General features: G+C 31.3%; 1 pseudogene; it reads right to left on the bottom strand.

The window, feature by feature from the left end:
- Positions 1 to 405: 405 nt before the first annotated feature.
- LOC125846826 (uncharacterized) lies at positions 406 to 5827 on the bottom strand (annotated as a pseudogene).
- Positions 5828 to 11440: the final 5613 nt, after the last annotated feature.

The raw sequence follows: 11440 nt of genomic DNA, 5'->3' as shown, positions 1-11440 counted from the left end.
AAGAAAATTCACATATTTTTAAAAAGTTAATATATGAAGGAAAAAAGATTAAAAATATTATTCATATGTTGGTCAATAAAAAAATGTCATGTGTATAATCTTGTATATGTTGGTCAAAACTTTCTTTTTTCTTTTTTTCTTTCTTCACTCTCCTTGCCACATCACTCCTTAGGTTGGTATTTAGTTCATATAGAAGTTGTTAAGGAGGCGTAAATAAATTCTCATATAGTTAAAGTGCTAAAGTAAATTTTGTTATCAAGTTCGTGGATGATTTGATGTCTTTTCTCAATGTCAACCTAACTAGCATGCAAAACAAATGAACCTACTTTTATTTAATTATTAAGATAAAGATGTATTACATAGACATGTAAAAAATTAAAGCACTAACTAATCAACTAGTTCTGTCTATTGAGAAGCTTTATGTTGAGAGTGTTTGATGATGTTGTTGGCATAGGTTTTGGAATGAAAGTTGAGAAAAAGAAGAAAAAGTGAGGTATTAAAAGTGACATTAAATAACAAAGTACGGGAACCAGAGCACCAATCTTAGTAGTGAGGTGATAATACATGACTACAACTGCACCCATGAAGTAAAGGATGAACTGCAAAATCTGACAGCTGGTAACGATCTTCTTCCACCCCGGCCTCTTTCCGGATGCGCAAAAGAAGTAATAAGCATACATTATAACATGAACCGAAGCATTAGTAATTACCCCTACATGAATCATCGAATTCACATTAGAAAGGGCAAGATAACATATAACTGGTGTTGTAGCTGTTGGGATATATATACTATTAACCATATGTTAAGATATAATATTTATTATAGAATAAATGTTTGCCCAGTTTTAATAGATCATACATTCGTTTATGGTGTATGTTTACTTATATAGTAGATGATTTAGTGTGTAGAGTTTTAGCTTATATACACAAAGGATTAAATCATCAGTTCTTATAAGTATAAAATTTTTTGTTCACAATCTAGGATGAAAATTGGACATGCCATCGGGTACGATTGTAGCACAAGATTATATGTAATTTATCCTGATTATGGGAATGGTATAGTTCCAACTTCTTGTGTTAGTGCATTTTGTATGTATTGAACGAGATCGAGTAGAGATAGTTGTTTTAGACTGACTGACGAAAACATATTCTCTAAACTATTCAATGTACTTATACTCTTAATCCTGATATAACTATTATGATCTGTATATATTAATTATTGTTTTGATTTATTAAAAGGTGAGATTCTGAGATGGGTCAATATACCTGGGAAGTTGGATGATAATAATATATATTGGTGAAATAATAAGTTAGTTGATGGAATTCATGTCTCGTTATAGAGATTGATTGATATGCCTTTTTGAGAAACTTAAAAGTTTTCATCGTGTCAAACCTTGCAAGTGAATTTATGACTCCGACACATGAAATAAGTTAAGTAGTGCTCTAAAGGAAATTAATCATTAAGTTAAATTCGTCAGTAATTTAATTTATTGATTAGTATCTGAAATCTTAACATGGGAAATTACATAAGTGTTTAGTAGGGAATTTCGAAATATAAATAGAGGAGTGCAATTACGAATTTCTAGTGGAATGATTTGTAATTTATTATTGTAAGAATAATTCAAATTAATTATTTGAATTATTTTCATAATAGGAAGCCTCAGTAATTAATTTTGTGGTCCATACAGTGCTCATTTTTAACTAGAACTCAGAATCCTATTTCTTAGTGGAAAAAGAAGTAGGCGTGTGTTTTCTTGTTTTTCAAGAAAACTGGGTTTTCTTCTTCTTTTTGGATTGGGGAAGAAATCTCTATAAATAGAGATTCTCCTAACCTAGAAAAATATTGATTAGTTTTCTATTTATACTTGTCCACCCAAGTATTGAGAGAGTTCAGATGTAAACTTGGGATCACTGTAGAAGACCATAACTGCTGGCTGTCTTGTGGATTCGTTTGAAGGTCGGTCTAATTTGGGGATTCGCTTGAAGGTATCTTCTCAAACTTCAAGAGGTATTTATCGAATTAAATTTCAGTAAGTTTATGTGTTATAACATGATTATGTGTTCTAGCATAAACGATATTGGTTATCTATTATTCATGTAAGCAGTAAGATCCTGATATGCTTCCGTTGTGCATATAGTTTTCCTGATTCCATCAAAAATGTGAGCCTCCGTGTCTTAGAACTACTGCGGATGATTAAAAGGTGTCTATGAATTCAAGGATTTTTGAAAGGTAGAAGAATTTAGCCCAGAATAACAAGGGTCCACGTGGAAGAGTATGATTAGCTGGGAAGCACAAGAGCCACTTCCAGTCGTTGCGGGGCATTTGGTCAAGGACAGAGAGGCTACAACCGACAACCATGATGAGAGAAAGGAGGCAGAGGATAAGGGGAAGTCCGTGCTAACTCTCCATGTTCACAAGAAAAGGGGAAGTCCGTGCTAACTCTGCATGGGACAATCACCATTATTTGAAATTCTCAATTTTTATTTGTTGTACTTTTAATTTTTTAAGAAATACAATAATATTTAGTTTTTTCTACTAATAATATTAACGATTTCTGATTAACATTAGAAATCAAAGGTAATTTATGGATAAAAAGACACACTCACATGCACACGTGCGTGCGCACACAGCACACTCACACGCACCGCATACGCACACGCACACGCACACGCACACGCACACGCACACGTAATTTAAGATAGAAGATGGAATAATTAAGATATATATTACTTCACACACACTATTTAAGATAGAAGATGGAATAATTAAAATATATATATATAAGTAATACATAATTAAATTTTCATGACTAATATTATATAAAATCACATAAATTATTTTATAAGAACTGCATTACTAATTCTAATCGTGCACACACACTATTTAAGATAGAAGATGGAATAATTAAAATATATATTACTTCACACACATTATTTAAGATAGAAGATGGAATAATTAAAATATATATAAGTAATACATAAATAATTAAATTCTCATGACTAATATCATATAAAATCACATAGATTATTTTATAAGAACTGCATTACTAATTCTAATCGTGCATATCAATCACAAAAATTAAAATGATAACTATGTACGAATTCCAAATTAAAGTTCTCGATTGACCTTTTTTAAAAAAGAAAATTAGATTTAACTTAAATGTATTAAATTTACGTTATAGTCCAAATACACGAATAATTAAATAAAACATTTATCTTATGTTTTGAAATAAAATTTCAAGTTTAGCTTAAATATTTTATATAATATTGTGTGATGTTTGTGTGCAGTTTGTTCTATTTCCTGAATCAATGATGAGGGGTTCTAATATTTTGTTTTAAAAGATATTTGGTAGTCAATTATTATTTTTAATTATTTTTTGGTATTTTATGTTTACAACAGATAAGGAACAATTAATACATCATATATGTCTGAAGTCAAGTGGATACCACAGTTGCATTTAAATTGAGTACCAGCCAACTATCTTTTGACTAGCCGCGCGGAAAGTTAGAGGGGACGCTTCTCTTTTATAAAGGTTTTTTATATATATAATATCAAGACTAACAGGAATACGACAACATAGACCTGAACTAGTAACTGCCCTCATTCATCTAAATACAACTGATATCTCTCAAACTGCCAAGATCAGTATTCAAGCAGTAAAAGACACAGAGCCGTCTCGACAAGTTTGGAGGTCATATCTCAATAATTAAGTTTGGGGGACCTAAATCAAACCTTATAGAAAGGCCTTATTTTATTTGTTTAGTTATTATATATAAATTTAATAAATATAACATACTCAATATAATCTTACGTACCACTTGTTAGGATCGAAAATAATTAGGTGTCATGCAGAAGCTCAAAGCAAACCTGTAAAGACCATATGTAAGAAGACAAACGACAAATATATCAAAAGACACAAAGATTTGACGTAGTTTGGTCAACCGACCTACCTCCACATTGGATATGAGCAATTCACTACATAAACATGAGAGTACAATATATAGAGAGAAATAACTTCACCGGATTCACTCGGAATACAAAGAGGTCCACACATGATCATGTATCACTTGTGTCCACAAATTCTCCCCCTAGATAAAACTCTCAAACCCTCCTAGGATTACATTGTGAATGCTAATTAAGTCAGAAGGAACGAGCCTCTATTTATAGAGTCGTAAACGTTTTCCTACAAGAAAATGACAAGCAAAATATGGAGACTATATGCTTTCTTTTTAGGAAAAGGAAAACCTATTTATGGTGATAAACTCAGAGCAAATACCTAACAAATCTCCCAATTGGCCTAAATTTTTGAAGTCTCGAGAAGGTAGGTAAGATGTATGCGGACATTATGATTATGAAGTAAGAGTGTAAACAATGTATATTTTCAATGAAAAAATATAATATAAAGTTGGAAAAATAAAACATGACTCAAAAACTTAAAAATTGTATGTATTGATATCGAAATAGTGTTGCACTGAATTTGATAAGTTTATATAACGATATTAAAATATTATTGATTTGTTGTAATGCTTGAGATTTAAAGAAGACACCAATTTTTTCATATATATTTTTATAAATACACAATAATAGATTTTGCATAATGCAAAAGATTGGACCGTTTAAGAGACTTTAGAATATTCAGTTTGTGAGAGACTAAAAATAGGAAGGGGAATAGAAATTAAAAGGTAAATGTTACAATAATGATGTAGGTTCATGATAATCGTCAACATATAAATGAGTCAACAAAATAGGTAGGTCACATAAGAAAGGATGCTACAATTAACTAACTGTAGAAATCTCACGTCTAGGATTAGAAAAATCAATGATTGTATTGATGAAAATAATGTTGAGTTACAACCTCCTTATATAGGGAGAATTGTAGAGTCCTAAGTTAAATATACTTAGAGTCTTACTACAATACCTATTACTACTATAATAATAATAATGCTATTATAAATAATCTAATCCTAGTCGTAATATAATCCTAATCATAATATAATTCTAGTCGTAATATAATCCTAATTAATATAAGTAGTCTAATTCTAGTGCGACTCTAATTCTACAGCAGTGCTGTAAACTCGTCAATCGGCTTCGTTGGACCTATTCCTTTGACATGTTCCAATCGTCAGCTTCCTTCTTCATCAACACTTGCTGCAGACACGTTAGTCAGCTTCGTTGGACCTGTTCCTTTGACATGTTCCAATCGTCAGCTTTCTTCTTCTCTCAAGCTAGTGAGTGGAGGAATAGTTACTCTAGCTTGATTCGATTACGAAGAAAAAAATACCCAACAAAAACTTGTTTTGTCAATGCTTCGGTATGAATGTGATGTCTAGTTTGCTTGTGATAGTTCATCTGCAGATTGATACGAGTAGTTCCACCAGTAAAAACAGTTAAGAGCAGTATGATTATTCCTACCACAGATTTCACATGACTCAATATTATTCCTCTCCTTATTTTCACTTTGAGAACTTTTATTGTTCAGAGAACCTGGTTCTTAAAACCTGTTCCTTGTCCAGCAGGCTTGAAACCTGTTTCACTGGAGTTAATGTTGTTGTTTCCTCTTCCCCTGCCTTTTTGAGCAAATAATACCATGTTGTGATTTTGTTGTGACACCTCTTCTTCATCTTCCCTTATATCAAAACTCATGAGAGCATAAACAAATTGATTAAGAGTGGAATATGGTGTCTTACCTAATATGACAGAGGTCTTGTATTTGAGACCTAAACCTAAACCTCTAGCAAAATTAATTATTTTTGTTGCTTGAATATAAGCTTTTTCCAAGCATTCCCACATCTCCTTGGCAGTTGAGCAGCCCACAATTAGGTGCATGCTTTCTTCGGTCAAGGTGCTTGAGATCCAACTCCTTAGTAACACATCTTTCTCCTTCCAATCATCAATGGTGCACTATCTTTTGCATCCTTCTTAACTTTTACAACTTTCCTAGCAGTCTGTCTAGTGGAACAACTACTTTTACTTAGTTCATAGATGAGATACGTTAGTTTTATCACCTGAATCAATTGGGTTATTTGCATCCTCCATATGAGGTAGTTTGTTGGCTTAGATTTAATGGAGCAAGCGGCAATGATTTGGTGAAGTGAGGAGGTTGACATGGTTTCGGTAGAAGGGGCAATTGCAATGTGTGATTTTTTTTTTTGATCAATACTTAGAGAGCGGAAGAGCTTTTATGCTTTGATACCATGTAGAAATCTCACGTCTAGAATTAGAGAAATGAAGGATTGTATTGATGAAAATAATGTTGAGTTACAACCTCTTTATATGGGGAGAATTGTAGAGTCCTAAGTTAACTATGCTTAGAGCCCTACTACAATACCTATTACTACTATAATAATAATAATGCAATTATAAATAATCTAATCATAGTCGTAATATAATCCTAATCAGAATATAATTCTAATCGTAATATAATCCTAATTAATATAAGTAGTCTAATCCTGGTGCAACTCTAATTCTACAACAATGCTGTAAACTCGTCAGTCAGCTTCGTTGGACCTGTTCCTCTGACATGTTCCAATCGTCAGCTTCCTTCTTCATCAACACTTGTTGCAGACACGTCAGTCAGCTTCGTTGGACCTGTTCCTTTGACATGTTCCAATCATCAGCTTTCTTCTTCTTCAACACTAACTACTATTCATTTTTTCAATTATTATAACAATCTCCACATTAAATAAAGTAAAAAAGTTATTTGATTCACTTCTCAATTTTGTTCATATATATATATATATATATATATATATATATAAAGAGAGAGAGACACACACACACATTGAAATTTTGTAGGATTCTACAAGACGTGTTCAATCCAGTTAGGATATTTTGAGGCTACTTTACCCTAAATCCTAGCTAATGCCTATATAAAGGATAATATACTACTTTAAAGAGGTATCTCAAATATTCCGCAAATTCATGAAATATTCACAAAGATTAATGGAGATCTAATAAATCTCAATGAGGTTCATATTATCCTAGTTTGAGAAATATGCCACTATGATTCTCGAGTCACGAAAAAATCTTAAGAGAGAAGAATCAAAGAAACAAATAGATTTATACCCATATTATTTTATCAATAATATTCTTATTTCTAGAGATTTTATTTATGGCTGATTTATTTTTCATATGTATAAAATTTGTTGCAAACAATATCTTTAGGAAAAATCAGGGGGCCTTACAAATTTGGGACCCCAACCAATTGCGTTAGTGTCCTAATGCTCGAGACAATCCTGCCAAGATTGTACGTAGAGGTACATCTTCAACATTAATAAAGGGTGTAAAATTTAACTACAAATACTATTTTATTCGATTCATAGGCTCCTTCTTAACGGATGTGAATCTACAACACCATGACTTGAATTACGGTCTTCAGGAATCCTCAAGAGGAGGGGTATGATGTTGCAATTGTTTAAATAAAATTAATAATAAATATTTTAAATGAAGAGGTGTCTTTTAAATGAAATGGTTTTATCCTTGTATTGTTCGTTTATCACTAATTCTAATTAAAGTCAACTTCTTCAAACTCTAATGTAGCTTTTACAGAGTATCTTTCTTTGCAACATTCTCCAAAGAATTAGTTTCTTCTCCAAAAAGATCAATTTCAATTTCTTGCTTTCGAATAAAATTTCTTCACTATTTGCTTTGTGCAAAAATGCTTAGGCCTATCTTATACGCTAAACCTATATATAGACAATTCCATAGCGATCTTGCAAAGAAGAGGGAGCAAATACCAAGCATTCTTACGTGTTTCAAGCCTTCAACTATGTGTTTGTAGTTCATATTACAAAGCCTTCATCATTGTGTTCTTACGAAATTTCCTACAATTTAAACTCAATATATTATTACGATAAAATATATTAATTATTGTGGAAAATTTAAAGCACATATGCAAAACTAAAATTTTATATGCCCTAACTCGATATTTCTATGTTATCTTAATATAATCAGAAAACATACATAACCTATAAAAGAGAATTTACTTGTTCTTTACATAGCAGAAGCAGAAGAGGAAGAGTAGGCTGAAGTACGATTAAGATTTACTTTCTACAAAAAAAGAGTCAGTTTATGGGGGTTAAAGTTACAAATTGCGGGGGCTTAAAAGACAATTGATAGAGTGCTTTGAATATTACCTACGAATTTGTTGTATTGTAGTAACAATTAATTAAAATTGAACCTCCAGTTGGTGTGAGGTCACATTTTCAACGAAGGCCGAGTTAGAATTTTAATTTTTATAAGTTCAGATGAATTTTAGAATAACAACTTCAATTATTCTTGATTGAGTTCTAAATTTAATATATGTAGTAGTATTTGATGACGTTCTTAACCTAAATACACTATTTAAGAAAAAAATATGTCGACATTATATATGCCAAGTGACCAGTTACTTGTGCGAATTTCTTAATCCCAAAACGTAGTACTGTACCGTTTATTTTGACAATTAACATGTCGTTCCTGACGTTTTCAGTTTCAAGAATTAACAAATTGCGCAATAACTGACATTGAATCTTTATGTGGGATAGCTCGTAAAATACACCAAATGGTGTTTGTTCCAAAAATTGCTGAAACCTCACATGCCTGAGGAAAGTCAACAGATCACCAACAATATTCATGTTTGTGCATGAAGACCAGTGTTTGGATGGCTTGCTTGCCTATAAAATAAAATTGTTTATACTAAATTAAAACATACTTCATACCAATATTATTCATGTTTCATTCCAACACCAACTTCAGTTTATAAGTAGTTATAATTAAATTATATCACATAATTTATACCAAAATTAAATCAATTTCATATCAACATTCATAAACCATATATAAAAGTCAGTTCATACCAATATTATTCATATTTCATTCCATATTCATATACATAAATTTTAGTAATACATCATACCATATTTGAAAAAAAATTCACACCAATATTATTGAAACATCATACCAGATTCATGTGCACTGTGACATTTAACAAGCTACTTTCATGAATTTATCGAACTACAATCAAAATAATTTTCAAAACAACATTTAATATCAATTTATACCAATTTTATACCAATGTTAAAAATTGAAATACATTAATGGAGAAATTAAAAAAGAAACCTTCCTGTTATGAAAAATACCAATTTCATAGCAATATTAGTCATAACTCAGACAAAAAATAGAAATTTAAAAAACTGCACTAAAATCAACAAATTGGGCAACTGATATCAAACAAATTTCATATCAATGTCAAAACACATTTCATACCAATTGCATACCAATATTAAATCACATTTTATACAATATTCATAAATCATATATTAAAGTCAGATTCATACAAATATTATTCACATTTCGTACAAGTTTCACACCAATATAAGTTTCGTACCAACAATAAGCATAACATAATACTTTTAACAAAAAATACACTAATTTGAATAATTTGAAAATAAATTATATATAATACTTATCCTAACCACTTTTTTGCCTTTTTTGGATATTGGGATTTCTGAGTCCTCCTTCGTTGTTGTTTTTCTTCTTAATGATTTTGAAGACTGACCAATTTTGATATCTTTTTTTTGTTTTTTCTTTTGTATCTCACTTGGGAAATCAGAATGGGTTTCTACAATTTTCACCTTTCCTTTTTTTCCTTTTGATTTGCAGGACTTACCGTTTTCTTTGCTTCACTAATTTTCTCCTTTTGAGTAATCTGATTCTTCGATTGAGAAGAATCACCTTTTGCCGGAATTTCATTATTTTATGGCAGCGGGGTTTGAGTCAATATGTTAAATGTTGGAGCATGTACTTCATCCGTAGAAGTTGCTACAACTAGTCGAGGACTCTTTCGAGGCGTTAGAACATGTTTCTTTGACATGAATAAGATGAGAAACGGCTTGGAGTATGTTTGAGAGAGAAGATTTTTTTATTTCTGAAGGTGGGGTAGTGGGGTGGTGGCGTGTTGTATAGGATAGGTGTGGGGGTGGGATTGACGTGAGTGGATGGTTTGGTGTGTAACGGTAAAGATGAAACTGTAATCGATCTAAATCCCTAAATTTGTGTAATTGATAATTACTGATTTTAAAAAAAGAACTGCAATCAATATTATTAAATTATTAATAATATAAAATTATAAAAATATTAATCATTAAAAAAAGTAAAATTTAATTGATTTTTAAATAAAGTTAAATTTTATTAATATGTTATAACCCGTAATTAAATTGTTATAAGTAAGAAATTTTTAAGAGTAGGTTTAAAACCCGTAATATTGTCTCTTAAATGTGTATATGGTGTGATTTTTCCATTTTATTTTTATACGAATAAAGTAAGTTTGTTTTGATATGAAAGGACAAATAAAAATACTTAGCTTGTAGATAACTAATTAGATGTAAATAACATGGTGAATCTGGTCTTTCACTTGTGTCTGTGTTGAGGTTGTATTGACCTGATCCTTCTCATATCTTGACTAACTAGGAGATCGGAGTTATCGAGGAATTGTCTTATGAAGAGGAACATGTGCAAATCCTAGATCATCAAGTAATTAGAAGGTTGAGAGCTAAAGATGTAGTGTTAGTCAAAGACTTGTGGCATAATCAGAATTCCGAGGAAGAGATTTGGGAAGCAGAGAAGGACATGAAGATATATTGTAACTTGTTTTCTATTTTCAGGTATGTGCTAATAAGCCTTTTGCCTATCATAGTTTCACAACATTTTCTAGTGTCTTGAATTCCTTTTCTCCATGTCACAACTTGATAATTTTAATTGTAAGAGTCCTTATCATTGTGGATAACATCTAGTTTAATGTGTTTATGGGTCAAAATTTGAGGTTAGTCGAATCTTAGTCTATGATCCACATTTGAGGATGAATGTTCTCAATATGGAGATATTGTAACACTACAAAAGTTTGGGTTTTGTTGAACTAGCTAAATATGTGTAACTAGCTAAATGAAGCATTCTAAGAAGTTGTCTCACTCCTTCACTCATTCTGTGTGGTATGTTGCTTGTGTTATGGGTTGAGTTCAATTGGTATCTCTAGATTCCAATTGGCATATCAACGAAGCAAATTGAATGTCGTTGTCGCGACAGAAGGAACACAAGCAACGAAAGTTGGAATCAGGATCGTTCCAATTAGTATTTGGCCTTAAAGATCATGTAAATTCATGGATGGTTAGTTAGTGTTCATTCATAACACAAATAGGAGGTAATGAACCTGGTTGGTCTTAACCATATGACTTGACGATTGTTATCGTGCATTGTATCGCCTGAATATTTACATATGTGGGAAGTGCATGAATTACTGTATTTCTGAGAAATTATGGACAGAGAAGAGTCATAACTTGATTATGTTTTGATGAAAGTTAATCTGGAAAGCTTTGCTAGAATTAACAAAATGAACTTTGCATTCAATGTAACTTGAAAAGAAGGAATGGAATACAATGCTATATATGTACATAACTAGAAGCT

Source organism: Solanum stenotomum, chromosome 1 (genome assembly GCF_019186545.1).
Source record: "Solanum stenotomum isolate F172 chromosome 1, ASM1918654v1, whole genome shotgun sequence".
NCBI classification, from domain to species: domain Eukaryota; kingdom Viridiplantae; phylum Streptophyta; class Magnoliopsida; order Solanales; family Solanaceae; genus Solanum; species Solanum stenotomum.
This window is presented reverse-complemented; position numbering and strand designations above follow the sequence as displayed.